Genomic DNA, 27,214 nt, shown 5'->3' with positions numbered 1-27,214 from the left:
ATTTAGCTTGTAGGATGTGGGTAGCTGAAAAGAGACCAGATGCTATAGTGTAGACCAGCAAAATCTAGTGTATAATTCTTGGACAAACATCTTTGGTCAAGATGACCATCAATGTAAAGTAAAAACGTATTGCTCTGTAATAATAGTGTTTTAAACTAAAATATTTTTATATAAAAGTCAAATGATGAGCTAAGGGGAGTAAGTTCTGTACATAAAGAGTTTGTCACATATGCATGAGGACTGCATTTCGAATTCCCAGAGCCCATGTAAATTCAAGGTAGCTTCCAGGCCATCTGCAATACAAGAGGCAGAGAAAAGCCATCTCCAGGAAGAGAGAGCCAGCTAAACTAGTGAGTGAGAACATACCTCTGGTTTGCTGCGAGACCATGCCTCAATAAAGTGTAAAGTTGTTGAAGATACCAGAAATCAAGACACACACATACACGTACCATGCATATTCATGACCACTCCCCCATACATATATGAATTTTCTTGCATGTGAACTTGCAATCATATGGTGATGCAGCATGACTTCCCATGAAGTGATATTTGAAGGCAGGGTCTGTAGAGATGGTTGGACCTTGGAAAGGGAATCTATCAGATAGGAAAGAAAGAATAGTTGCCAGAGAATACATCTCTCTCATGACCTCAGTAAAACCCTAAGGAGACTTGAGTGTGACCTTTTATGTTGAGCCTCATTCTGTAGGGAGGAGACAGACACTAAGTCACTCTGTCACTGCACAGTTCCAGAGAGTGTTGTGTACCGTAAGTTATAAAACATTCATTTATTTTTATTTTAAAAGGAAACTCAAGAATTAATTCATTTTACATTTCCAGATTACAAGGCACATTCTTCTCTAAATATTATAGCAAAGATTCATTTTAACCTCGAAATTAACCACACACCATCAAGGAAACACAAACAGAAAGCCTTGGATGTCCTCACTGAGGCTTTGGTACCCAGGACATGAGGCACAGTCTGCTTCAGCTCTCACTGCTGTTCTGGTTCATACGAACTTAATTTTGAATGTGTGCATCCTCTAGTACACGTGGAAAGTGTATGGTGTACACATCATGCTGGTCGACCACAGCTCCCCTAGAGCTCTCTGCGCATATTTTCCCCCACATCAGAGGATATTTCCTTCCTTCTGTGAACTTTTAGCCTTCCTTTATACTAGGGACATTTGTTTAACACAATGATTATGTTTCTTTCATGTTATTTTTTGCTCAGTGCCTGGTGCTAAATTGTTTGTAGTTAATTCTGAGCGCCTAACTTCTTGCTTTTTTACTTATATTTCTTCTAATAAATACCTTGCTTTAATATTTCTTCATGTGCTAATACTTAACACATTGTAAACTCAAATGAGATCAACCCTCTGCCTCTGCCTGAGTCCCACTCTATCTTTCTGGTTATTTCCCTTTTCTTTTATAGCATTCTTCTCTCCCCTGCCAGATCCAATTCTATAAAATGAGGAAGGAATCTAGGCTGCTCTTTTGCCTTTGTGTTCAGAATTGAAGCTCCTTAGGGACTTTAAAATGTGACCACATGCTGCAGAGAAACTGTCGTTCTGAGGCTTCCTTTGGCCATAACTTGAGTCTTATCAAAAGAGAGGTTATGGCTTCTTTTTTATTTTTGGCTTTTCTGATTTCAACCCAGAACTATGTGTGTCACAAAGTACATTATTTCTTCTGCTCTTTCATGGGACCTTGGATAAGCTGTAAAATGATACATATCCCTCAGTTAATAACTTAAAAATTTAATAAAATAGAAGGGAAATGAATATTATTTTTTCTTTGAGTGTGTCAACAAGGAACATACTTCATGGTGCTTTAAACTTCCCTAGATATGTTGATAGAAATGCTTAATTTATTGGACACAGGTATCACTTTCATTCCCCAGTGAGCTTTGAATTCCCAGTCTCCTTGTCCTCTGCCTGTGCTGACTACCCTTCCTAAGAAATCCCTCCAAGACTCAAGTTTAAAGGCAGCTTCTTGGGAACTGATATCTTTCTCTCTCCTTGCCCTGAACCACTCAACCCTAATCAGCCTCATTATGGCCGGATATGAAAGTACTCATGGTCATCCCATTCTCTTTCCTGGGCCAACTCTTTCTCTGATATGAACAATTTCAAGTCTGCTGCATGCACACATTCCCACCCAACCACTGGGGAAGCACCTACGTAAATACCATCATGTCTCTTTACTTTGAATAAGATTGATAATAGAAAGCTTGTCAACTACTTCAGTCCTCCTGCAAATTACTTTTTATTATGTAGATTTTGGTAAATTTTAGGCAAGAACATGGTCTTTTTAGATTATGTCCATCTCTACTTCCTCTGCCCAATATCTCTCAGGATACCACCCCCGACACACACATAACCCCATATCCTACACAACTAAGGAATTCTTTTAGCAGGTCACACTGACATTACTATGAAGATCATGTTAAGCTTGGTATCTTTTCCTTCTGTGTAATCACCAAAATGGCATCTTCCACTGGCTTACTCGGCATTTGTGGAAAGCCTGCTCTAGATTTTACAATGGGTTCAACTATGTGTACAAGAAATTGACTTACTTTGCACTCTGAAGAGAACCACAGACTGTAGAATCCATTGCTCTTCAGAATGTGAGAGCAATTCTTGCCCACCTTACCTAGGATGCATTTCTCATTTTTCAGAATAAAAGTGGGCTGTGTAGTATCTATGAGTCCATGTTTTATTGCAGTAATTCAATAAGGAATAGTTGAGTCCATCCTATTACTGATTAATTCCTCAGGAATGTAAGGAATTGGGTTGCATTGAAAACCAGGCAGAAAGTGAAAAGATCCCTAATGGCCACAGCACCTTCCTGAAATGGCTGCCTCTTGGGTACCCCTACCTCATGCTGAGGATGTGGTGGGTAGAGATAAGCTAACCATACCACAGAGCTCAGAAAGGAGGTTCCTGCTGCAGATTCATATCCATGTGCTGAGGTCCCCGCCCTGATTCCAGATGTCCCCCACCTCAGGAGACAGCAGGGAGACACATGTAAAGGTACATGATCATAAAAAGAATATCACGTGAACAGGGAGAGAGACAGAGAAGTGAAAGCCAGAAACCCAAAAAGTATAAAAATGTCCCCAACATTGGTGAGAGACATGTTCACTGATCAATCCCTCCAACAGCTTAAAAGCACATTGCCTTGGTCACTGGCTTCTGCTTCAGAGAGATGAAACCCTTATTTTAAACTCAGGAATTTGGTGTGTAGACAGGGATATATAGGTCTGCCAAATCCCATAGCTCCATCCTCATCCATCTTGACAAACAGAAGAACTTGACTTAGACAGTTCATCCATCCTGTATACAGTAAAGGTCTACTGTTGCTAAAGGAACCTAACTTCGCAGCTTGTTTAAGTCTGGGCTGCAGTGAGTACAGGGATCCTAGAAAAATCAGAAGGCCTATGTTGGCTCCAATTTCCCCAGCTTTGAGGAAGAAGTAGCCACTACTTATGCTTAGAGACCGGAAGAATGCTTTGGGAAGCATTTATTACATTGTGTTGGATGTGGGACTATTTCCCTGAAATTAGCTGTCAAGATACTTTAGGCTATGGTAGTTAGTTGTCAGACATCATCTGACTGTGGGTAGCTGAGACAAAATTATTTAGCTGCTCCTGCTCCTGCTACTCCTGCTTCTTTTTCCTCCTCCTTCTCCTCCCCCTCCTCCTCCTCCCCCTCCTCCTCCTTTTGTCCTCCTCCTCCTCTTGTCCTCTTCCTCCTTCTCCTCCCCCTCCTCCTCCTCCCCTTCCTCCTCCTCTTGCTCCTCCTCCTCCCCCTCCTCCTCCTCTTGCTCCTCCTCCTCCTCTTGTCCTCCTCCTCCTCCTCCCTGTCCTCCTCCTCCCCCTCCTCCTCCCCCTCCTCCTCCTTCCTCTTCCTCTTCCTCCTCCTTCCTCTTCTTCCTCCTCCCTTTGCCTTTCTTTCTCTTTCTTTTCTCCTTTGTTTCTCCCTCCTCTTTCTCCTTTCTCCTTCCTCTTCTTTTTTCCCTCTTCAGCTTTTTTTTTCTGCTTCTTCAGCTTCTTCTTCTGACCCTTCTCCTCCTTTGTCTAGATTTTATTTTTAAGTATATGTTGGGAGAAGCACACCCCTGTGTGTGCAGATATTTAAAGAAGGCAGAAAAGAATGCCTGATCCTCAGGAGTTGTGAGGTACCCTTTGTAGATCCTGGGAACTGGTTCCATTCCTCTGCAAGAGCACTACATGCCGTGAATGACTGAGCCATGTCTGCCGCCTCTTAATGAATTTCCAAAGGATTGGTTGTGAGATAGGAAGTGAGACAGTCAGAGAGGAGATTAATCCTTTCGGCTGACCAATGCCAGCAGTGGATGTTGGGGTTTAAAGTGTACCTGATGGATTTTCTGAGAACACTTCTTAGTTATAATGCTTCAGCTGGGGTTCAGAAAGCTGGGATGAACCAGAACCATGACAGATCAGTGAACAGTGACCAGGGCATTTTATGTATGCAAGCTCTTCTTTGGGAAGTGTTTTGGAGCTCATTCTTAGTCAGTCGTCTGAGCTGGTTACCTCTGGCTGTCATCTACATTCCACTTTTTGTCCCACATTACAATTTTATGAAGAACAGTTCATTGTTGTGTACAGTAAGAGGTGATGTCCTTCAAATTTATTTTATTTTTATATTTAGTTGTTTATACAGCTCTCACTATCCAACCCTTTTTACCTTTCAATTTGCATCACATGTAGAATGACAGTCAAATGCCCCCCTTAAGTACTTTGGCTATTTCTTATGCAGTCATAAGAAGATCAGTTTTGGTGATTGTTCTCACTTTGTCACTGTCAACTTCTCATGGCCTCAACTGGTCACTGTCAACTTCTAATTGTCTTAACCAGTCTCTGTCAACTTCTGATGGCCTTAATCAGTCAGTTTCAACTTGTAAGGGTCTTAATAAGTCTCGGTCAATTTTTGGTGGCCACAAATGGTCACTATCAACTTCTGAGGTCCTTGACCAGTCACCATCAAGTTCTGTTGACCTTAACTGGTCGCCTTCAATTTCTGATGTTCCCAAATGGCCAATGTCAAATTCTGAGAGCAATTGTCTATGCTTCTCAGCTTCAAGGCTCTCTTCCTACCACCACTACATCACACACTCATAAGCAGATCCTGTTGATATTGTGCGTTATGGGTTATCTTTGCTGCTTTATGAGTCATTATGAATATAAACAAGGAAATACTTGAGCGTTGTTTTGAGGTGTGTTTCTTTGTCTAACTTGGTTTCCATAGTATAAAATAGAACTAAAATAAATGACAGCAGTAAGTCATTAACCACAAAGTGACAAGAGGAGGCATACAGAGGTTAACCACTGACTCTGCCTGCTACAGAGCATCAGGGTGCCTCTAGCACATCAAATCCAAAGCTGTCATTCCCTCTGCTAGAGCCTGATGAGCACCTTGCTTAGGGTCTGTACTCATTTTTATCCTCAAAATTTCCTGACTCCGTGATGCCTCTGTATGGATAGGAGGCCTCGGTGGATTGTTGGTTACATCTTCTTGCTTCAAGACTTTGGACTGGCTGCCCTGACATGCCAGTACATCAATGTGTCCACTGCTATATCATCTTGGACTGTAATGGGCTGCAGCTTCTGATACAGCATTGGAAGTGACTTGACAGTTACATTTAAAATACTCCCATGTGAGATGGTGGACAGTAAACATTCTTGTGTCTTATAAAAGGCACAATAGAAGGAAAGGGAATAGGCTTTAATTGCAGCATGAAGAATTTAGGTTAGATATGGGGATGATCCTCTGACATTGAATTATGACTCAGTGAGATACGTTACCAGGAAAGGTGATACACTTTAAAGACCCTAATATTCACATATCCCTTGACACAAGACTCATGGTATGGCCTGACTAATTGTTTTTTTTTTTTTTAGCATTATAAAAAGTCATGACTTATCCACTGATACTAAGACACTAATTCAAATGCTCAACAATTAATGCTTATTATACCAATGAAATATGTCACACTGTATCTAAGTAAGCATCACAAAACAATACCCATGTATGTCCAGATTATGATAGAAAAGTTCCACAATTTGAAATATGCTTTTAAGATAAGCTTCCTTTGAGTTGGAGAATGAAAGTCTAATAGAAGAGTTAAACGGGAACCGGCCTTATTTTGCAGAATGGTAATATTGGGCGCACTCTGATGCTTTAATTCCAACTTGGAAGCTATATCATGTTTTCTCACTTAATATCTTAGGTCCTTTTTGTGGTTGCTTAATACCTTCTGGTCAAAAAAGTGGCATGTATGCTGATGTATATACACATGTGCCCACGCACGGTGTGCATGTGGAAGTCAAGGGATGACTTACAGGTGTCTTTTACCCCCACCTTCTCCATGTCTGTCCCCCCTGCCTTTTCCATATCTGCGACCTCCCCCATGTCTTTCCCACCCGTTCTCCGTGTCTGCCCTCCCCTTCTCCATGTCTGTTCTATGCATAAAATACAGGTTTTCTGTCTGGGAAGGAAGCACCTCCAATAAGTGAAGGACTTCACTAGCTCTCTTTGGGTTTAAAGAATGTATATTTACTTGGTAGTGTGAGGCTGTGCATTTGCGGAAGTCTAAGTTTATATATTTGGTTGTGAGCCTAGCCTTTAACGGCTGAGCCATCTCTCCAGCCCAGGAAGTCTAAGTTTAAAAGTCAGAAGAAACCTTGTGGGAGTCACGAGGCTCTCCTAGGGATTTAACTCAGGTTATCAGGCTTAGCAGCAACCAATTTAACCCACTGATGGATCTCTCTGGCACTCATTTTTATTTCTGAGATAGTGCTTTTAAGTATTATGAACAAGTATTTATGTTTGGTACTCAGAATAAATTAACGGAAATCAAAAAACTGTAGATGGATGATGGATGGATGGACAGATAGATAGATGGCCATCATTTTCAATTGCAAATCAAATATGTTATTCTAATTATACAGTGTTTGAGTATCCTTGGGCAAAAAAATATTGTTCTGAATATTTTTGATATAATACTTTTAATTTATTATTTTATCATATACTACATCTCCACTACAGTTTCTCCTCCTGCTGCTCCCCTAGTTTCTTCTTCTACCTCTACTTCCTCCCAGATCTCCACTCTCTTCATCTCCCCTCAGAAAAGAGCATGCCTCCTAGGGACAACCAACTATGGCATAACAAGACAACAGATACATATTCTCAGACCAAAGCTGAACAAGGTAACACAGTAGTAGAAAAAGGGTCACAAAGTCAGGCAAAAGGGTCAGGGACACCCCACCCCGCTCCTCCCACTGTTAGGAATTCTTCAAGAACACTGAGCTACAGGTCAGATCCATGCAGTTGAGAACTAGTCAGTTGATTCTCTGGGCTGGATCTTGTGGTGTCCTAATCCCTCTGGCTCCTCCAATCCTTCCTCCCTCTCCTCTGTAGCACTCCTTGATCTCTGTCTAATATTTGGCTATGGGACTCTACATGTGATCCCATTCATTGCTGAATTAAGTCTCTCTGATGATGATTATGTTAGGCAGTTTAGGCAGGCAGGACAAACTGTAGGTAGGACGTTTCATGACTGGCTTGGTGTCCCAATTCCTCTACTTGAGGCCTTGCTTAGTTACAGAAGAGAGCTGGTTCAGATTCAATGTCCACCATTACTAGGTGTCTTAGCTAGCGTCACCTATAGATTCCATGGAGTTTCCATTGCATTAGGTTTCTACCTTGTTTCTCAGTCCACCCTCAAAATCTATTCTAATTCTTCCCAAGATGATTCTTCTGTCCTCCCTTAAGCCCTCCTTGCTATTTAGCATCTCTCGGTCTGCAGATTTTAGCATGATGATCTTTACCTGAAGTCAATATCCATCGATAGGTAAGTACATACCATATTTATCTTTCTGGGTCTGGGTTATCTCAGTCACAATTAATTTTTTTCTAGTTCCAACCATTTGCCTACAAGTTTCACAGTGCCATTGTTTTTCTAGCACCAGAGAAATACTCCATTGTATAAGTCTAATAATTTTGCTTTATCCATTCTTCTGTTGAGAGACATAGAATTTGTATCCATTTTCTGGATATTATGAATAAGGCTGCGATGAACATAGCTGAGTAACTGGAGATGGCATTTTATGGGCCAGGCACTACTCACATTTAGTGGGTACTTGGTTAAGTTTAATATTTTTATTAATTCTTTTGAATTTTCATGCATACATACAATTTATTCGAATTACATGCTTACCTAACTCCTATCCCTGACTTCCTATCCTTTCTACTCCCCTCCAGTTTTGCCATCCACACCTGACTGATTTTAAAGGTGGAATGCATGCAGTATCCCCCACTGTCTTGCATGAGTAAATATGCTATTGACAGGCGCAGTGGAAGAAGTCTTCAGATTCTATCTGATTTTCAATGAGAGTCAGACGTCAGCGCCTGTGCAGGATGGTCCTTCCGTTGTATATGTGTGCATTCCATTCCAGCAGCAAGTGTTTGCTTTCCTCAAGAGCCATGTGACCTTGGCTTTCTCTGCCAGCTTCTCCCATGGAAATGCTGTGGGAACCAGAAGGAAGCCTGTGACTCAGTGACTCTGTTGGCCCAGTGTGATGTCTGTCTGTCAGTAAGATGGAGGCAAGGTGTAGGAGCACATTTTGTGGCCTTCAAATGGAAGCTCTCATAGGACGTTCTGAGTGAAAGCCAATTCTGTACATTTCTAATCTTGAACCTCATTCAATGTGATACAGATGAATGTTGGCTTCATTCTTATGGAGGGCTCAAAGGAGCATAAAGGTTACGAGCCAACCCAAATACCTTCTATGGTTCTTTAATCTACTTAGCATTGCTCTTCCTTGTTGGCTTCTTCTTTACAAAACAGTCACTCCAAATCTTCCTAAGAACTCATAATTGAGGGGCAGAAAAACAGGATGATCTTAGACAGAATATTTCTGTAGTTACCTCAGACTCACAGTTTAACAGGCTCTAACTTGGTGACAGCTACTGTGATCCCCCCAAGCCTTCTGTCCTCTCTTCTCCCTGTTCTTCATTCTCACCAACAGAGGACAGACAATGTTCGATAGACCTTGGCCCCCACTTGAACCCTGCAATCTGCTCTTCCTTGGAAAGGATCTCATTTCAGACAGTCACTTTTGGCAGAAGGTGCTGACAGACATGGGATGAGGCCGGAACTTGTGTCCTATGAAAATCTCCAGCTTTTTGAGGCTTACTAATGTGTCTGTGCAGAATGGCCACTTCTGGATTCTATTTTCAATAAGCAACAGTGATCCCAAATGTATTTATCGTATTTTGTTTATTTGTGTGCTTCTGTTTGCTTTAGCTTATGAATCTTTACAGAAGAGTAAAAACAATTTCTTGGAAATATGGAGAAATATAGGCTGTTGACTGAAAAGTGAAAACATGAGGCTTCTGCAGACAGATTTTTAGAGCGGGCATGGGATTAGGAGGGAATTCAACTCAAAGCCCAGTCCAAACATGGACCACTTTCATCTGAAACTCAGAATCTAAAAGGTAAGATTTCTTGGCACTTACCCTACATACACATCTTGAAATGAGTCTAGAAGAAAGAGGTAACATGAAGGTAAGTGGCCTGACTTCATTCCCCTGCCACTGGAAGAAAAAATATTTCCCTTTGTTGGGTAATTTACAACTATTTTAGGCTATTTAAGTTGCAAACAAGTGAGCAATGGATCTCTCTTATCCAAATCACTTTCAGATGGGTTTCAAAATAAAAACTTAAAAGGAAATTAAGGATGCACTGAGATCACAATTAAGGACGTTAGGAAAGCTTGGTGTTTTACCCTCTCCACCTGAATATTACCTCCTAAGCACATTGTTGTAGAAAGTGACTAAATACATAGATACATACTTGGAATAAAAATTTAACTCTTTAAGTCAACACTGTCACACCTGACATATTTTGTCTCCAAAATCAAATTCTAAGGAGGCAAAAGCCTCAGTTATCCATGCTTGGCTTCTAAATCTGAAAGTCAGCTCTAAAAACACTCTGAATCCATCTGCAAGGTGTCCTCGAGTGCCCCAAGTCAGGTGTAAAATCAGTGTGAAGAACAAAAATGGTGTGGGGCTCTAGAGACTACACATCATCAGGCAGGGCCTGGAGTTAAACTTTACAACTGTGGGGTCTTGGGAAAAAAATCACCTGACCTGCTGAGACAACTCCCTCTCGGTCATACAGTTCAATGCCTGATTTGCAAAGCAGTGAGGTATGTATATAGTATGTCAAGCATTTTTATTTTAGATGATCCAGTCTGGTCTCAAGGTCTCCTGGCCTCGGGTACACTTTATTGTCTGAGATGAACAAGAACTTGAATTTAAACTTGAGGCTGGGGATATATAAAACTCGCAGTAGGCACCTGCTCTCTCCCTGGCACCTTGCCATCTGTTGCATCCTAAAGGGGACTGTTATGGGCTGGTTTGAGGTCTTAATGGTCACCAATCATACACAAAATGTTTGTGCCTGTTAACTTTCTTGTCACTGGGATAAAACATCCGAGAAGCCGTGCTTCAGGGAGGATGTGTGTTGTGGTTTAAGGGAAGATGGTGTGTAGCTCCTTGAGTTGGGAGGCCGAGGCAAGGTGGCAGGCATGAGTACTCTAATCAGATTGCCTCTGTGGTCAGAAAGCAGGCAGAAGATACACAGTGATTCTGGGCCAAGAAACCTCAAAGACCACTCAGCAACCCACTTTCTCCAGTGATCCTCACCTTGAGACTTACTCTGTGCCGATCAAAAATTTCGGGTGACTCTAGAGTTACATCGAAACTATAACATCTCTGTAAGAATTGCTCTTGTAATTGAAATGGGGTCCTGGGAACCTGGGCAGTACACATTGTGTGACTAAGAACCCAATGGGTGAGAAGAGAACTCTTATCTTGCTATTAAAGTCACTTCTAAAATATCCCCAAAGAGAAAAGCTTCCTGTGACACTGCATATCTTTATGCTATTAGTTTGGTAGGGTTGACTTAATAAACTGTCACAAACCAGACACTTTAAACAGCAGAAATGTGTGTCCCACTTCCTGGGGAGGTGGCTATCTCTTCAGTGAGATGGAGCCCACCGAAGCCTCATTCCAGAACCAGCAGATGGTGTCTTCTTCTGTGTATCACAAAATAGTCTTCCCTGTGTATATGTGTGTCCTGATCCTTCTGTATAAGTTAGCTCATCCTACTGTGACTAAGCTTTGTGTTTCTTATGTTTCTTTACACCTTACATTTGAGAAGGCTCGGCTGACTCCATGCCAGGCTTTAAATTGGCAGTTTAGGAGACTAGGCCTAAGAGCTGGGCAAGTCCAGGCAAGCTCAGGCAAGTCAATTACTAATAAAAACAACCCCAGGCTCCAGCATCCATGCCCTGGTAACAGTTCCAGAATGCCTTCAGATAGAGCAAGATAAGGTCACCTCCCCTGGGAATTCCTCAACAGTAGTTTCTAGCCTCCACATGCTGGTAATGGTTCCTGAATGCCTAGAGATAGAATAAGATAAAGCTCAACTACCAGAACTCCAGTGTGCTTTAAATCCAGCCTGCAAGCTTACTTGATTGTCTTGGTAATGGGAGACTCCAGCATGCTGGACTACTGTAGAGTGAAATATTCTTTGCTTTACACACTATTTGAGTCCCCAGTTTTGTTCTTCAGTGAATCATGGACCCTTACACATCGACACCATCATTTCAGAATTGCTTGTGCTAGCAGCTTTCATAGAATTTGGAGGAACTATGTTTGAGGCCAGCTCTCTCGCCTGACCTCTCTTTGTGCTCTTAGTTCATCTAAATGCCCAAGAACTGCTGTCTTGTCTGGAAGTTTCTGATTCTCCAGAATTCATGAGGTGAAGAATTTCCTTTCCTGGAGCATTCTCTGTAATGCTAATGTAAATTTCGAAGGCACCAGTTTAAGAAACAATTCTAAACTGTTCGGCCCCTAATGGAGACCAATTCCTTTCAGTGTCTTATATTCAAGGAATACTCAAATATAAGCCATTGCAAGACAGCCTGTTGTATACCACCTATTGACACATCTCTGTGGCTTGATTTCTACAAAATAAAATTTTGTTTTGCTCCTGGTATGAAAATAACTCCTTGGCATGGTATGGATGTCCTAACTCCTGAATGTCTCTGACCTAAAAACTGGTATAAAATAACCAAATTGCAGAAAGAACAAATTCAAGAAAAGAGACATTAACCTGAAAATGCCAGAAAGGCCTGGGCCACCCAGGAATCTTGCATCTAGACCACTATAACCAGTGCGTGGGGTGCACTGAAGACCGGTTGGTGTTCATCATAGCCTTCCCTGTGTTTTCCTAGTCCCTACCCTCCTTGTGATATTGATCCATCTTTGAAAAGGAAGTCTGCTTTAGCCCGTGACTCCTGAGTGGGAAGCTGAGCTTTATCAGTGGTTTATGGCGGTTTGAAGTACTCCAGTATTAGAAGATGGATACTGGGATAAGGGAATATTCCTTCCCTTTGTGGGCTGGTATTTTATTGTGAGGTAGCCGTGTCACCATTATAGGATATCAAGAGTCATTTTTCACTCAGTTATTTTTCTGGACCCATTCTGAAAGCTACAATGTTGCTGTTGTTTATCTGTCAGCCACTCAAGAACGCCTAGCATTAACGATTAGGCCTGGAAGTGTTTCTTACAAACAAATAGCTCAGCTGGAATAAGACTGAACTCATCTCAGTCTGAACTGAACTGAACTCAGTCAGAACTGGAAGCTCGGTTCTATAAACATGGGCTGTTGTTGTTGGATGCCGTGTACCCCACCATAAAAACAAGCAAGGGCTTAGTGAGACTCTGGAGGCCACCAGCGTATCCTACTTGTTTAGTTTTTTCTGTGCTAGAAATTCATATAGACCATTTAAGGTCTCCCAGAGAATACAAACAAACACAGCAAAGGGAAATTTAAAAGTTCAGCCACATTCTCCAGAATGTCTTCCTCTGATAATCTTCACTTTGAAAGGAATACCCCAAACTAAATTATCATGCTCTGTCTGTCTGTCTGTCTGTCTGTCTGTCTGTCTGTTCTGCAATTGTGTTCTCTTGGATGGAGGGACTAGCATTGATAAGCCTGGTTGGGTTAGCATCAGGAAGCTTGCTTGGACCAGCATCAGGAAGCTTAGCTAGTCAAAGGAAGCTTTCAATATGGTTAGCCTTCCCTATGATAAACAATCTGTTTTTGTGCTTTTGATTAAAATTTAATAAAAAAATATTTCAGCAAGGCAAAGAGTTGCTAAAAGCAGGTGAGGAAAGATCAACATTTGCTCCTCACAAAACTAATCCCTCCATCTCCTCGGTGTCTCATGTTCCCCATTCATCCAGCAGGAGCCTGGTGTCCTAGGAAACAGGCTCCCTCCTGGCAGAGGCATCTCTTTTCACTCTACCCTCAAGACCTGAAGGACTCTAAAATTTGATCCCAGATACCTACCTCCTCCGTTCACCTCCTGAAATCAAACTCTTTTTCTCAGCAGCTGCAGAGAAGGAATTCCACTGGGCTGGGGGTTTGGGGGAGGGTTTGGTTGTAATCCCTTCGGACTCCATTTGCACAGCTCAACACTGAGAGGCTGAGCAATAGGGATATTGCTTCTCTGATTCTGGGACCCTTACAGGAAGCTCACTTCAGGCTACAGGGACCAGGCAGGGCAGAGGGGCTAGGGGTATTGAAAAAGAAAGTTGGGTGGAACAGTGATGCTCAAGTAAATGGTATGTGCATGTATATCATAAAAATCAAGGGATAAAGGATCTCAGACGCTCATCCTACACACACTAGCAGTTCAGATGAAAATGCCTCTGTAAGCTCATGTGTTTGCATGCATAGTCCCAGCTGATGAGTTGTTTGAGAAGGATTAGAATACATGGCCTTGTTGGAGTAAGTATGTCAGTGGGAGTGGCCTTTAAGAGGTTTTCTTTTTTTCCTATTGGATATTTTTTATTTACATTTCAAATGTTATTCCCTTTTCCACTTTCCCAGACATAAGCCCCCTATTCCATCCTCCTCCTCTTTATCTATAAGGGTGTTCCCCTCCCCATCCAACCCCCTTCTAGCCCTCAGGGATATCCCCCTACACTAGGGGTTCAACCTTGGCAGGATCAAGGGCTTCTCCTTCCATTGGTGCCCAACAAGGCCATCCTATATTACATATGTAGCTGGAGCCATGGTTTAGTCCATGTATTGTTTTACGGTAGTGGTTTAGTACCTGGGAGCTCTGGTTGGTTGGCATTGTTGTTCTTATGGGGTTGCAAGCTCCTTCAACTCTTTCAATCCCTTCTCCAATTCCTCCAACGGGGGTCTCATTCTCAGTTCAATGGTTTGCTGCTAGCATTCGCCTCTGTATTTGACATGCTCTGCTTGTGTCTCTCAGGAGACATCTATATCCAGCTCCTGTCAGCATGCACTTCTTAGCTTCATCAATCTTATCTAGTTTCGGTGACTGTATATACATGGGTCACATGTAGGGCAGGCTCTAAATGGCTGTTCCTTCAGTCTCTGCTCTAAATTTGCCTCCATATCCTCCTATGAATATTTTTTGTTTCCCCTTTTAAGGAATGAAGCATCTGCACTTTGGTCATCCTTCTTCTTGAGCTTTGTGTCATCTGTGGATTGTATCTTAGGTAATTCAAGCTTTGGGCTAATATACACTTATCAGTAAGTGCATATCATGTATGTTCTTCTGTGATTGGGTTACCTCACTCAGGATGATATTTTCTAGTTCAATCCATTTGCCTATGAATTTCATGAAGTCATTATTTTTGATAGCTGAGTAGTACTCCACTGTGTAGATGTACCACATTTTCTGTATCCATTCCTCTGTTGAAGGGCATCTGTTTTGTCCCCCCAATTTCTGACTATTATAAATAAGGCTGTTATAAACATGGGGGAGCATGTGTCTTTGTTGTATGTTGGAGCATCTTTTGGGTATATGCTCAGGAGAGGTATAGCTGGGTCCTCAGGTAGTGCAATGTCCAGTGTTCTGAGGAACCTCCAGGCTGATTTTCAGAGTGGTTTTATCAGTTCCCACCAATAATAGAGGTGTGTTCTTCCACATCCTCACCAGCATCTTTTGTCAACTCAGTTTTTTATCTTAGCCATTCTCACTGGTGTGAGGTGGAATCTCAGGGTTGCTTAGATTTTCACTTCCCTTATGACTAAGGATGTTGAGAATTTTCTTTAGGTATTTATCAGCCATTTGATATTCCTCACGTGAGAATTCTTTGTTTAGTTCTGTACCCCATTTTTAAAGGGGTATTTGGCTCTCTGGAGTCTAACTTCATGAGTTCTTTGTATATTTCGGATATAAGCCCTCTATCAGATGTACGATTGGTAAAGATCTTTCTTTGTTTGTTGCTGTTTTGTCCTAACAACAGTGTCCTTTGCCTTACAGAAGCTTTGCAGTTTTATGAGATCCCATTTGTCGATTCTTGATCTTAGAGCATAAGCCATTGGTGTTTTGTTCAGGAAACTTTTCTCAGTGCCCATGTGTTCCAGATGCTTCCCCACTTTTTCCTCTATTAGTTTGACTATATCTGGTTTGATGTTGAGGTCTTTGATCCACTTGGAATTAAACTTTGTACAGGGTGATAAAAATGGATCGATTTGTACTCTTGTACATGCTGACCTAAGTTGAACCAGCACCATGTGTTGAAACTGCTATGTTTCTTTTCACTGGATGGTTTTAGCTCCTTTATCAAAGATCAAGTGACCATAGGTGTGTGGGATCATTTCTGGGTCTTCAGTTCTACTCCACTGATCTACCTGCCTGTCTCTATACCAATACCATACAGTTTTTTTCATAACTATTGCTTCATCATACTGCTTGAGGGCAGGAGTGGTGATTCCCCCAGAAATTCCTTTATTGTTGAGTATAGCTTTCACCATCCTGGGTTTTTTGTTATTCCAAATGAATTTGCAAATTGCTCTTCCTAACTCTATGAAGAATTGAGTTGGAATATTGATGGGGATTACATTGCATCTGTAGATTGCTTTTGGCAAAATGGCCATTTTTACTATATTAATCCTGCCAATCAATAAGCATGGGAGGTCTTTCCATCTTCTGAGATCTTCTTCAATTTCTTTCTTCAGAGACTTGAATTTCTTGTCATACAGATATTTCACTTGCTCGGTTAGAGTCAAACTGAGGTATTTTATATTATTTGGGACTCTTGTGAAGGGTGCCATTTCCCTAATTTCTTTCCCAACCTGTTTATCCTTTGAGTAGAGGAAGGCTACTGATTTGTTTGAGTTAATTTTATACCCTGACACTTTGCTGAAGTTGTTTATCAGGCTTAGTAGCTCTCTAGTGGAACTTTCGGGGTCACTTAAGTATGCTTCCATATCATCTGCCAAAAGTGGTATTTTGACTTCTGCCTTTCCAATTTGTATCCCTTTGACGTCCTTTCATTGTCTGATTGCTCTGGCTAGAACTTCAAATACTATATTGAATAAGAAGGGAGAGAGTGGGAAGCCTTGTCTAGTCCTGGCTTTCAGTGAGATTGCTTCAAGTTTCTATCCATTTAGTTTAATGTTAGCTACTGGTTTGCTGTATATTGCTTTTATTATGTTTAGGTATGGATGTTGAATTCCTTATCTCTCCAAGACTTTTATCATGAAGGGGTGTTGAATTTTGTCAAATGCTTTCTCAACATCTAATGAAATGATCATGTGTTTTTTTTTAGAAACAGTGCTCTGTCTGTTTCTATTTTGTGGAATAGTTTGGACAATATTGGTATGAGGTCTTTCATGAAGGGCTGATAGAATTTTGCACTAAACCCATTTGGTTCTGGGCTCTTTTTGGTTGGGAGATTTTTAATAACTTCTTCTGTTTCTTGTCTCTTAATATCAATAGACTCAATTCCCCAATAAAAAGACACAGACTAGCAGATTAAATACGTAAAGAGGACCCAGCATTTTGCTGCTTACAGGAAACACACCTCAGAGACAAAGACAGACACTGTCTCAGAGTAAAAGACTGGAAAACAACTTCCCAATCAAATGGTCTGAAGAAACAAGCTGGAGTAGCCACTCTAATATCAAATATCATTGACTTTCAACCAAATGTCATCAATAAAGATAAGGAAGGACACTTCATGTTTATCAAAGGAAAAATCCACCAAGGTATCACCAATCTCAATCTTAAATACTATGCTCCAAATACAAAGGCACCTACATTTATGAAAGAAATCTCACTAAAGCTCAATGTACATACTGCACCTCACAAAATAATAGTAGGAGATTTCAACATGCCACTTTCATCAATGGACAGATCATGGAAACAGAAATTAAACAGAGACATAGAGAAACTAACAGAAGTTATGAAACAAATGAACTTAACAGATATTTATAGAACATTTCATCCTAGATCAAAAGGTTATACTTTCTTCTCAGCACCTCATGGTACCTTCTCCAAAATTAACCATAGAATCAGCCACAAAACAGGCCTGGACAGATACAGGAAGATAGAAATAATCCCCTGCATCCTATCAGATCATCACAGACTAAGGCTGGTCTTCAATAACAACAAAAACAACAGAAAGCACAAACATACATGGAGATTGAACAATGCTCTACTCAATGATAGCATGGTCAAGGAAGAAATAAAGAAAGAAGTTAAAGAATTTTTAGAATTTGATGAAGATGAAGTCACAACATACCGAAACTTATGGGGCACAATGAATGCAGTGTTAAGAGGAAAAATCATAGCTCTCTGTGCCTCCAAAAAGAAACCAGAGAGAGCATATATTAGCAGCTTGACAGCACACCTAAAAGCTCTAGAACAAAAAGAAGCAAATACACCCAAGAGGAGTAGAAGGCAGGAAATAATCACACTCAGGGCTGAAATCAAGCAAGTCGAAACAAAAAGGACTATACAAAGAATCAACAAAACCAGGAGCTAGTTCTTTGAGAAAATCAACAAGATAGATAAACCCTTAGCCAGACTAAGTAGAGGACACAGAGAGTGTATCCAAATGAACAAAATCAGAAATGAAAAGAGAGACATAACAACAGAATCTGAGGAAATTCAAAAAGTCATCAAATCCTACTACAAAAGCCTATATTCAACAAAACTGGAAAATCTGGAGGAAATGGACAATTTTCTAGACAAATACCAGGTACCAAAGTTAAATCAGGAACAGCTAAACCATCTAAACAGCCTTTAAGGTTTTAAAAGCCCATGGAAGGCCTAGTGGCACACGGCCTGTTGCCTTTGGAATTGCCCCAGCACCATTCTTGCCTGAATGTCTCCATGCTTTTACCATGATAAGATCAGACTAACCCTCTGGAACTGTAAGTAAACTCCCAGTTAAATGTTTTCTTTTATAACCTTGGTCATGGTGCCTTCTCTTCACAGCACCAGAACAGTGACCAGGGCACACACCATACAAACATACAAACAGCTCATTAGGATACTTTGGTCAGTGAAAGCCAATGTGGCCTCATAATATCACATCTCCTAGGAGTGTGGTCACTGTCTTAATTTGTATAAGTTCATTCTGAAGTTACTATGAAGGTGACGTCACCTAGTGCAGTCAAAAGAATTTTTCCTTGTCCAGAACACCTGAATGTATATGAAACCACAGATACATACCTGACCCAGTGGAGTTTGTGTACCTGAATGGGGAAACAACAAGCAACAAGGGAAAGTGTCCAACTATACAACAAATATAATTCCAGATGACATAGGCAATAGCTCTGGGGTGTTTCTCCTGGACTGGCTGGTGTTACATGTCACAACCTCACTGCAGACTTCATCTGCACACACACTGCACACACACTGCACTGTCCATGTTCCTGGAACATCATGGTTCAAATTCAGAACTTCAGTTTACTACATATTACACTCTTTTATTAAACAATTCAAGCTTTCTGTTCTTATAGAAATATGGTGGTTTAATTACAAATAAAACACTGTTTTCCTATTGGTATTTGGCATGCAATTGCCAAGTTAGTCTATCTTTGCATTATATTAAATTCAAATGTTTGATGTTAAAAGTAATGTTGAGTTGATGACTTCACTTTCATAAATAACCATCGAGGGTATTTTGGCTGTGAGTTAGGAAAGCATATTTAACAATTTCTGGAATGGTCCTAAACACTGAATATTTATATGGGAGAGTGTTTGCAGTATTGCTGATTATCAAATCAAAAACTTATAATTATTAAATATTAATAATTATGTTAATATATTGATGGTGATATAGTAATATATAGCTTTAAATGTTGAAGAACAAAATAAATAAAAAGATTAGGAGAAGGGGGAAGAGATGAGGGAGGGAATATTATGGAATAATTCCCATAGCCTTACCCTGGCACAAAGCATGCTTGGCTGGATCCTCAACTTCAGAGTTTGAAGAAGCACCCATACCATAACAGAGTTGGACAGAACTTGTTTTTAAAGACCTTGAGGTAAGAGGATTTCATCCTTTTCTGAGGTAACCCAGTCCAGCCTCAGGAAGTTCTTTATATCCTAAATTATTACCATATGAATCAGTTTAAGTTCATTTCCGTCACGTCTCCTCCTCCAACTGAAGACAGAGAACAGCTGGTCACTTTCCTCCTCAACACCCATCCTGCTTCTGAATGTTACTCCCAGTTGGCTGTCAACCATCCCGTCAGTAAACTAAATACGTGCAGTTCTATAACCGTCATACATTCTTGCCAGCTCATTAATCATTCTCATGTTCTGGAGCACAACCTGAGCACGGGGCTTAAGGAAGACTCGAGTCCTCCCATGGAGGAAAGGGGTGCCGTACACAAGAGTCAGAAAGCTGGTTCCTAGCATTTGTTATGTCAGGGATTCTACACATTGCCATGATCTGGTCTTGAAGTGTTCCAATATCCATGTCTTCTATAATGCACACTTCAGTAGAACACAGGCATTTCACAGATCTAACCTCTGAGATTAGGCTTTCACAAGCTACACAGCATGCCACATGTAACTTGTAAAGTGGATGAAACTTATCAGGACTCATGATTCACTATCATAAAAGTGTCTGAACCCCACTTTAGTTCCTAAATTAAATACTTACCACTGGCAGGTCAGTAACTATGTCAACTTGGTCTCTCCTTTGAGGGGTGAGAAGCACCGTGCTCCTTCAGGAATACAAAGTAAAATAAGCTTTTGTTTCCTCTAATGATTTTACTATTCATGTAAACATTGTGTTACTGTGTGTGGTTTGTGTGACTGTACGCTTGGGTGTACACAAGCATATGTGTAGTTGTTTGAGATGCATTTTTGATGTGTGTACATCTATATGTGTGTATGTGTCTGTATCTGTGTAGTTGTGTGTGTGTTCGTGTATGCACATGTGTATGCACATGTGTATGCTTGGTTAGTTTTGCATGTGTGTGGTTCACTATGAAGAGGTAAATTTCCTTCACACCAGAGCTTTGACTCATGTCAGAGAGATCCACAAGATTTATATATCCCTTGATCAGCTGTGATGACATATGATGCAGGTCCTTTGGAGACACTTTGGAACCAATACTGCATGGGTCAGGTAGTGAGCAGCCCTGGGACACAGGGCCAGGAGCTGTGCCCTCTTTGAGCCCTGAGGCTGCCTCTCTGCCTGTCTGTCCTCTGGCAGATGCACTCCCCATCCTCCATTTCTGGATAATAGAATAGCTGATGTGTGTGTGTCTTTTGGTTCTTCACTCTGCCTCCGGTACCTCACTACCTCAGAGAGCCCAGCATTATTGTGCTCCATCTTTTAATTTTAAAAAATTAATTATTTTATTTATTGACATCCCAAATGTTGCCCTTCCTCCTGGTCCTCCCTCTCAGAGTTCTTCACCCTGTCTCTCTCCCCTTTGTCTCTGAAATGATGCTATCCACCTCCATAGTACCACAGCAGGATATCCCCCTTCTCTGGGGCATCAAGTCTCCACAAGATTAGGCACTTCATCCCCAACTGAGGCCAGAAAAGGCAGTCCTCTGCTATATATGTGCCGGGGGCCTCACACCAGCCAGTGTGTGCTCTCTGATTAGCAGCTTAGTCTCTCGGAGCTTCCAAGGGTCCAAGTTAGTTGAGACTGATGGTCTTCCTATGGGGTCGCCCTCTCCTTCAGCTCTTTCAACCCTTTTCCTAACTCTTCCATAGAGGTCCCCAACCTCAGTTTAATGGTTAGCTGTTAAGTATCTGCCTCTGACCGAGTCAGCATCTGGTAGAGCCTCTGAGAGGACAGCCATGCTTCATGCTTCTGTCTGCAAGCACAACGTGGCATCAGTAATAGTGTCAGGGTTTGGTACCTATCCACATGATTGAGCCCAAGTTAGGCCAGTGACTAGATGGCTTTTTCTTCAGATTCTGCTCCATCTTTGTCTCTGTCATGCTCCAGTTTTTAAATAGATGTCCCTGAACTATTTGCTCTGTTGCCCCAGAAGTCAGTCCTGTATGGCATACCATTCTATCCTCAAGGACATGTCTAGTGGTGTGATAGTAAATAAGAGCCCAGCAGTTGAGGGGAATCAAGAGCCAAGGAACCTAGAGTAGCAAGAACACATGACAAGAAGGATAATGGCTGTAAGAAGAGGCAGTCAGCTCTCGGTGCACTGGTCATGTTCGAGACTAAGCTAGAAGAACAAGCAGAACAGTATAGAGCATTGAAGCCCGAGACTGAAACAGACTATTAGATGCTCTCAGTAGGGGACAGATGTTACTGCAATTGAAGGAATTGTCTTAGTGTGAGGAATGGATGTGTGAGAAAGAGCTGGGGTCAGAAGTGGGTGATGACAGGCTGCAGCCTGCACCAAGCAGTTACTATGGAGGTAGGGAGACAAAAATCCAGGGGTCTTGAGAATGACTAGAATTCATGCTAAAGGCTGCTGTGGTTCCAGTCAATCACACTGTATAGAAGTTTGAGCCCAGTAGGACATGTGACTGACCTACCTCAGGATATGACCTGTGGCAAGACTTGTTCTCTAATCCAGAAGAGTCTTATCTATACGCAGCTGCTCCCATAGGAACCTATAATCCCCAGCTTCCCAACTTTCTCTTGAAACCTTGACTCCTTTTTCTTAGTTACACCCACAATCCCAGTATTTTCATACTAGGTGTGCCACACATGGCATGTCCAGGCTGTTTTCCCATTCATGCACAAACCTGCAAGCTGTTAGCCTTTTCTTTCTGACACCTTGAACTTGAATAATCACATTCTTCCTTGCAGTTTAAACACATTTTTTAAAAATTTAAATCGAAAGCGATGAGCTACTGTGTGTATGTTTGTTTGTGTATATGTATTTGTGTATGCAGGTGTGCATTTGTGCAAATGCAGGGTTCAGGGATGAGGGCACCTATACCATTGAATGCACATCAAGGTCCAAGAACACTGAAATTGATTCTTTACTTCATGTAGGTCCCATGGACTGAAACCAGGTCATCAGGCTAGGCAGAAAGTGCCTCTTACGGATAAGCCACCCGCCATCTTCTGAGCTGTTGTTTCAAAACTAAAACCATGGGAAGAGGCTTGGTAATTGAATGATGGAAATCTCAGAGGAACATTGCTAACAAGAAACTCACATTTGCCTCTGGTGACTATGAACCGAGTGCTGGGAAGTTGAGCTCTGGAGATTTTGCACTCGCCAATTATGTCCATGCTGGGAAGCGTTCTGGAGAATGAGGCTTGAACTAGATTAGACAGGGTTAGGAGAAGCAGAGAGGTTTACCATCTACCACTTTTTATATCACTCCCTTCTATGTTTCTAGAAGACTGTGGGCCCGGCATTGTGGCAATTTACCTAAACAATTTTATGTAACCCTACAAGATAGATACTATAATTGTTGTTAAATTGTTATCATCCCCATTGTCACCACATAGATTGGAAGGCAGGAGTCTCAATCTCAGATCCAAGCAGAAGTTTAAAAACATAGATTTATTGTGAAAACAAGTTGGTCCCACATTTAAATGATTTCTGGACATCAGTAAGTAAATTTACCTAGCCAATGGTGCCAGGAAGAACTTTGGTTTTCTAAGTACATTTGAAATAGGAAAGTGACCGTCCCATTTTGTTTTAATAAGGAACTAGCATTTCAGAAAGAATAAGCAGATCATGGAAGATGGTACACATTTCAAACACTGAGCAATGTTTCGTTAATTTGGGGACTTTTTCAGCAGCACCATGAGCATTAGGAGCTGGCATTTTGTTAGATTTAGGGGCTTAATCAGGAGCTGGCAAGCAGAACCACCAAACTCTCAATTCACCCTGCATAGTCCCTGGAACACAATGAAAGGCATAGCAGTGCATCATGAAGGAAAGAAGCAGTTTCACAGAAGATTCCCAATGCTAAGCTTTCTCTGTAGGTGCTCAACCCCTCATAGATTAGAGTAAAAAACAGTGTTTGTAGGCATTGGCCCAGGCATTCACCTCAGCCTTCTCTTTGCCTCAAGCCTTTCCTGCTTGAAGCTGGAGTCAGTCAAGCCTTCTTGATACAAAGAAACACTTATAGTCATGCAGGAGAGCTGTTTGATAAAGACTGAGTCCCATTGTGCAAGCAACCCATTTGAGCACTGATGTCACATCTACACAGGTCCTTGTTACCATAGGCTGGCCCCTAACCCTAAATACGAATATTGTGATCAATAGCTATACATGGTGATTCAGATTCTTCAGTCTGCCTGTCTGCCTACCTGTTCACCTGCCTGCCTGTTCACCTGCCTGTCTGCTTGTCTGCCTGACTGCCTGTCTGCCTGTCTGCTTGTCTGTCTGTAGGCCTGTAGGCCTGTCTGCCTGTCTGCCTGTCTGCCTGTCTGCCTGTCTGCCTGTCTGCCTGCCTGTCTGCCTGATGTCTGCCTGTCTGCCTGTCTATCTGTCTGTCTGTCATCTGAAGAGTAAATGAAGATCCAGAATTAGGAAGGTGACGTAGGATTTCCTTCAACAGCTGGCTCCTTTGAGTTGTGCCCAAAACTGCCTGTGTGCTGCCTGGTGATGACATGTAACTGTGTCACACAAGTGTCTTGCAGGGATTAATACAACAGAGACTTGGTGAGATTGGCCTGTTCTGCTCTACTGGAGACAATGTCCCCTGGGTGGGGTTCCCATGAGGACATCTTTGGGTCCCTTTTATGGAAGAGAATTGAGACCTTGGTCCCTGATCTCCTCTCCAGTAGCTGGAAAGAGTCTATCTGACCTGTGAGTTGTTGGGAATAACATAGCATTGCCTGCCCTCTCTTGCTGCTCAGAAGCAATAAGTTTTTCCCAGGATGTCTTTGTGGTTATTACCATTTACTGGTCATTTTTTCTATTGTCTCAGATCCCAATTTTCCAGAGAGATGAGCAAACTTTATTCAATACTTTTTAAACTCACCAATCAACTCTAGAGCACACTTCTCAAATGGTGGGTTTTCTTTCTAGTCTAGTTTAGACTCAGGGAGCAACTCCCAGCTGTGACAGAGAGGGTACCTCTGGATGCAACACATCAGGGGAAGAGGTAAAATTCTGGCCCAAGCACTCAGTGGAATTCTGGGAGTGTTTGAATCCATCTGCAGCTGCTCAGGCTTGTGGTCCTGGTCATGACCTAACAGAATGTATTAATTAGGTCACTGATGTTGTAACTTTCTAGTACTGTAAACAGAGATTCCTGACTAGCTGGTATGTCACCTATGGAAGAGGGAAAATCTAGATGTAACCTGTGGCAGAGGCCAGAAAGTGGAAAAGAGCCCTTCGGGCAGAGGTCTGGAAGGCACAGTTAGGGGACAATCTGCTTTAAGACTATATTCCCCCTGCTTTTTCCCCAGAAAACAGAGATAGTTTGACAGTCACCCCAGAATATTTCAATAACATCTGAAATATTAACATTAAAGAGAATTAACATTAAATTTAACATTAAAGAGAATTCTGTTGCTGAAGGCTAGGAAAGAGACCATGAGTGACCTCACAATTCTTTTTCAGACTTGGCCTCCTAAGCCTTGGTGTGACCCTGGGATTGTATGCATCTTGAGGGGCTTGGCTTCTGCAGTTCAAACCAAGCCCTGGGCCTCTATGCTAGCACATAGATGGCAAAACTAGGAGAGTCCAGTCAGACTAAATGCAAGACTCCAGTCCCAGTGGAGTCACTGCAGCACCAATCTCAAGGAAACCATGAGATCTGTGGACTGGGCTCTATCCTTGGGGAAGGAGCCGTAAGCTTGGGTGAGGGGGGCATTGCAACATGTCCTAAATCAACAAGAACATTCTCTCCTACCCTGCTCCTATGAAGTCTTTAACTGTAGGGGTCCGAAAGTTGAGGAGAGGCTGATGAGAGGCAATGTTCAAAATATAACCCATGTAGAGTGAGAAAGCAAGGTGTCCCTCATCAGCAGGAGCCTGACCTCCAATCATGAAACATGTGCTCCACACCCCAGGCAACATGGCAGACCCCTCCTCCACAGCAGCTCCACAGAACGACTTGATATCCAGTCACTCATCAGAACCATGTGTTTCCAAAACAAGGTGTCAAAATCAAAGCTAGATGTGCCAGTGTTGCATAGCATAGAATCTCGGGCTTTTCCTTCCTCATTATGGCCCATGAAAAGAGTAGAACTGAAAATTAGGTTCACTGTTTTATGAACCTGTGGTACTCTTTCGAGCCAAGAAATTTTTCTTTGGGAAAAAAAAAAACTTCTGAAAGAAAACTTCTGTTCAGATATAGTACTCAGTTCTACAGTGAGAGACCAGTCACCTGTGTGGCTCCCACTGCGAGCTCACAGCACATCAAAAAGGATATCTGTCAGAAAACACATCCTAAGAAATGGAAGACATATGGGGCTGTGAGTCTGTGAAACCAGGACGGAGCAGTTGAAGGGATCTTCTACGGAAACATGATTTCCATTATGAGCTCAGAAACCGCAGGACGGTCTTTGCACGCACAGGGAAGATTGGTTCTGTGGAAAAGACTAAGATCTGGAGAAAGAGATGCATACGGTCTGAGAGGTGTCTCAGCCTGCAGGAACCATCTACCTAGGAAGACTGCATGGGGGTGCATTCTTAGAACTTTTGCCTGAAAAGATAAGGCTCCTCTGGCTCTGGACTTGGGTCAGTTCTTGATACTCCACTAGAGAGGGAACCCTGCACTTCCACAATCTGGCTCAGCTCCTAGCTCTCAGCCAGCTGGGCTACTTTCTGAAGTTTCCTTAGGCCAGCATAGCTCCCAGAGAATAGAATAATCTCCCTGCCTAACAGGGGTTTGCCACCATTCAAGCCCACAGCCAGCTTTCAGGAGCAGCCCCCAGTGCTCTGGCCCCTTTTTGCAATGCACTTCAGTCTACCCTTCCCAAACTTCATAGAGTTGACAGACTGAACCAGGCAGCAGGGCAGAGAAAAAAGGTCTAGGTCTCTTTCTTTCCATGCTCCTTGTGAAGGAGCAACTAGCCTTCAAGTCCTGACTCAGGGTATGTGGAGACAGAATTCCCAACATCATGCTTTTATAAGCCACTGTCACCACCAGAACAGCAGGGATCCTAACTAGGACTAAAGAGAAGTCTCTTAGCTACTACTGCCTCCAGGAGCCTGCTACTATACCTGGAAATTACCTTCTTTCATAAGTACTGAGACAGTAATGGCTAACTAGACATTCAATTTGTTATTTTTTATTCAAGTAGGTGTCATTAGAGATTTTTACCATGGTGTCAGTTAACTAGTCCCAAAGTGGACAATATTCCATTACCTTTAGTTGTTGTTGTTGTTAATAAGAGAGAAAGGAAACCAAAATCTTCCCAATTTCTTATAGTTCAGACTGTAGCTGCATTTTGGATGAATATGGATCATCTTCCCAGGTACACATATGTTAATCACTGGTCCAGGCAAAACCACCACCCTCAGCCCCCAGAGCCTTGGCTGTTCATTGGGAATGTTGTTTGTCCATCTCACTTGCTCTGAGTATGAAGCAGTCAGAGAGTAGAGAGAACTCTAATACAGAACTAGGCTTTCTTTTCTTGCCTTTGACCAGAGGGTACATAAGAAGATAAAAGTGTCACTACATTTTAAAGAAGGGTGGACTCAGACCTGCCATGTAGAAACATAAAGAAGTAACTGGGCTCTGTTGGCTAAACAAGGAGTTCTTACCACCAAAGCTGAAGCCCAGAGAGCAGCAGGAAGGTAGTCCCACACCATGGCCAGCCATACTCACACTCAAAGAAAAGGCTACTCAAGCTGGCAAGGTAGGACCTCCAGATTTCTCCCGTACTGAGGGAAGCCAGCCTACCCCATCAAAGGCTCCAGGGA

This window comes from Rattus norvegicus, chromosome 1, assembly GCF_021556685.1.
Source record: "Rattus norvegicus strain SHRSP/BbbUtx chromosome 1, alternate assembly SHRSP_T2T, whole genome shotgun sequence".
Lineage (NCBI taxonomy): Eukaryota > Metazoa > Chordata > Mammalia > Rodentia > Muridae > Rattus > Rattus norvegicus.
The sequence above is the reverse complement of the archived record's forward strand: the minus strand, read 5'-3'. Positions refer to the sequence as shown.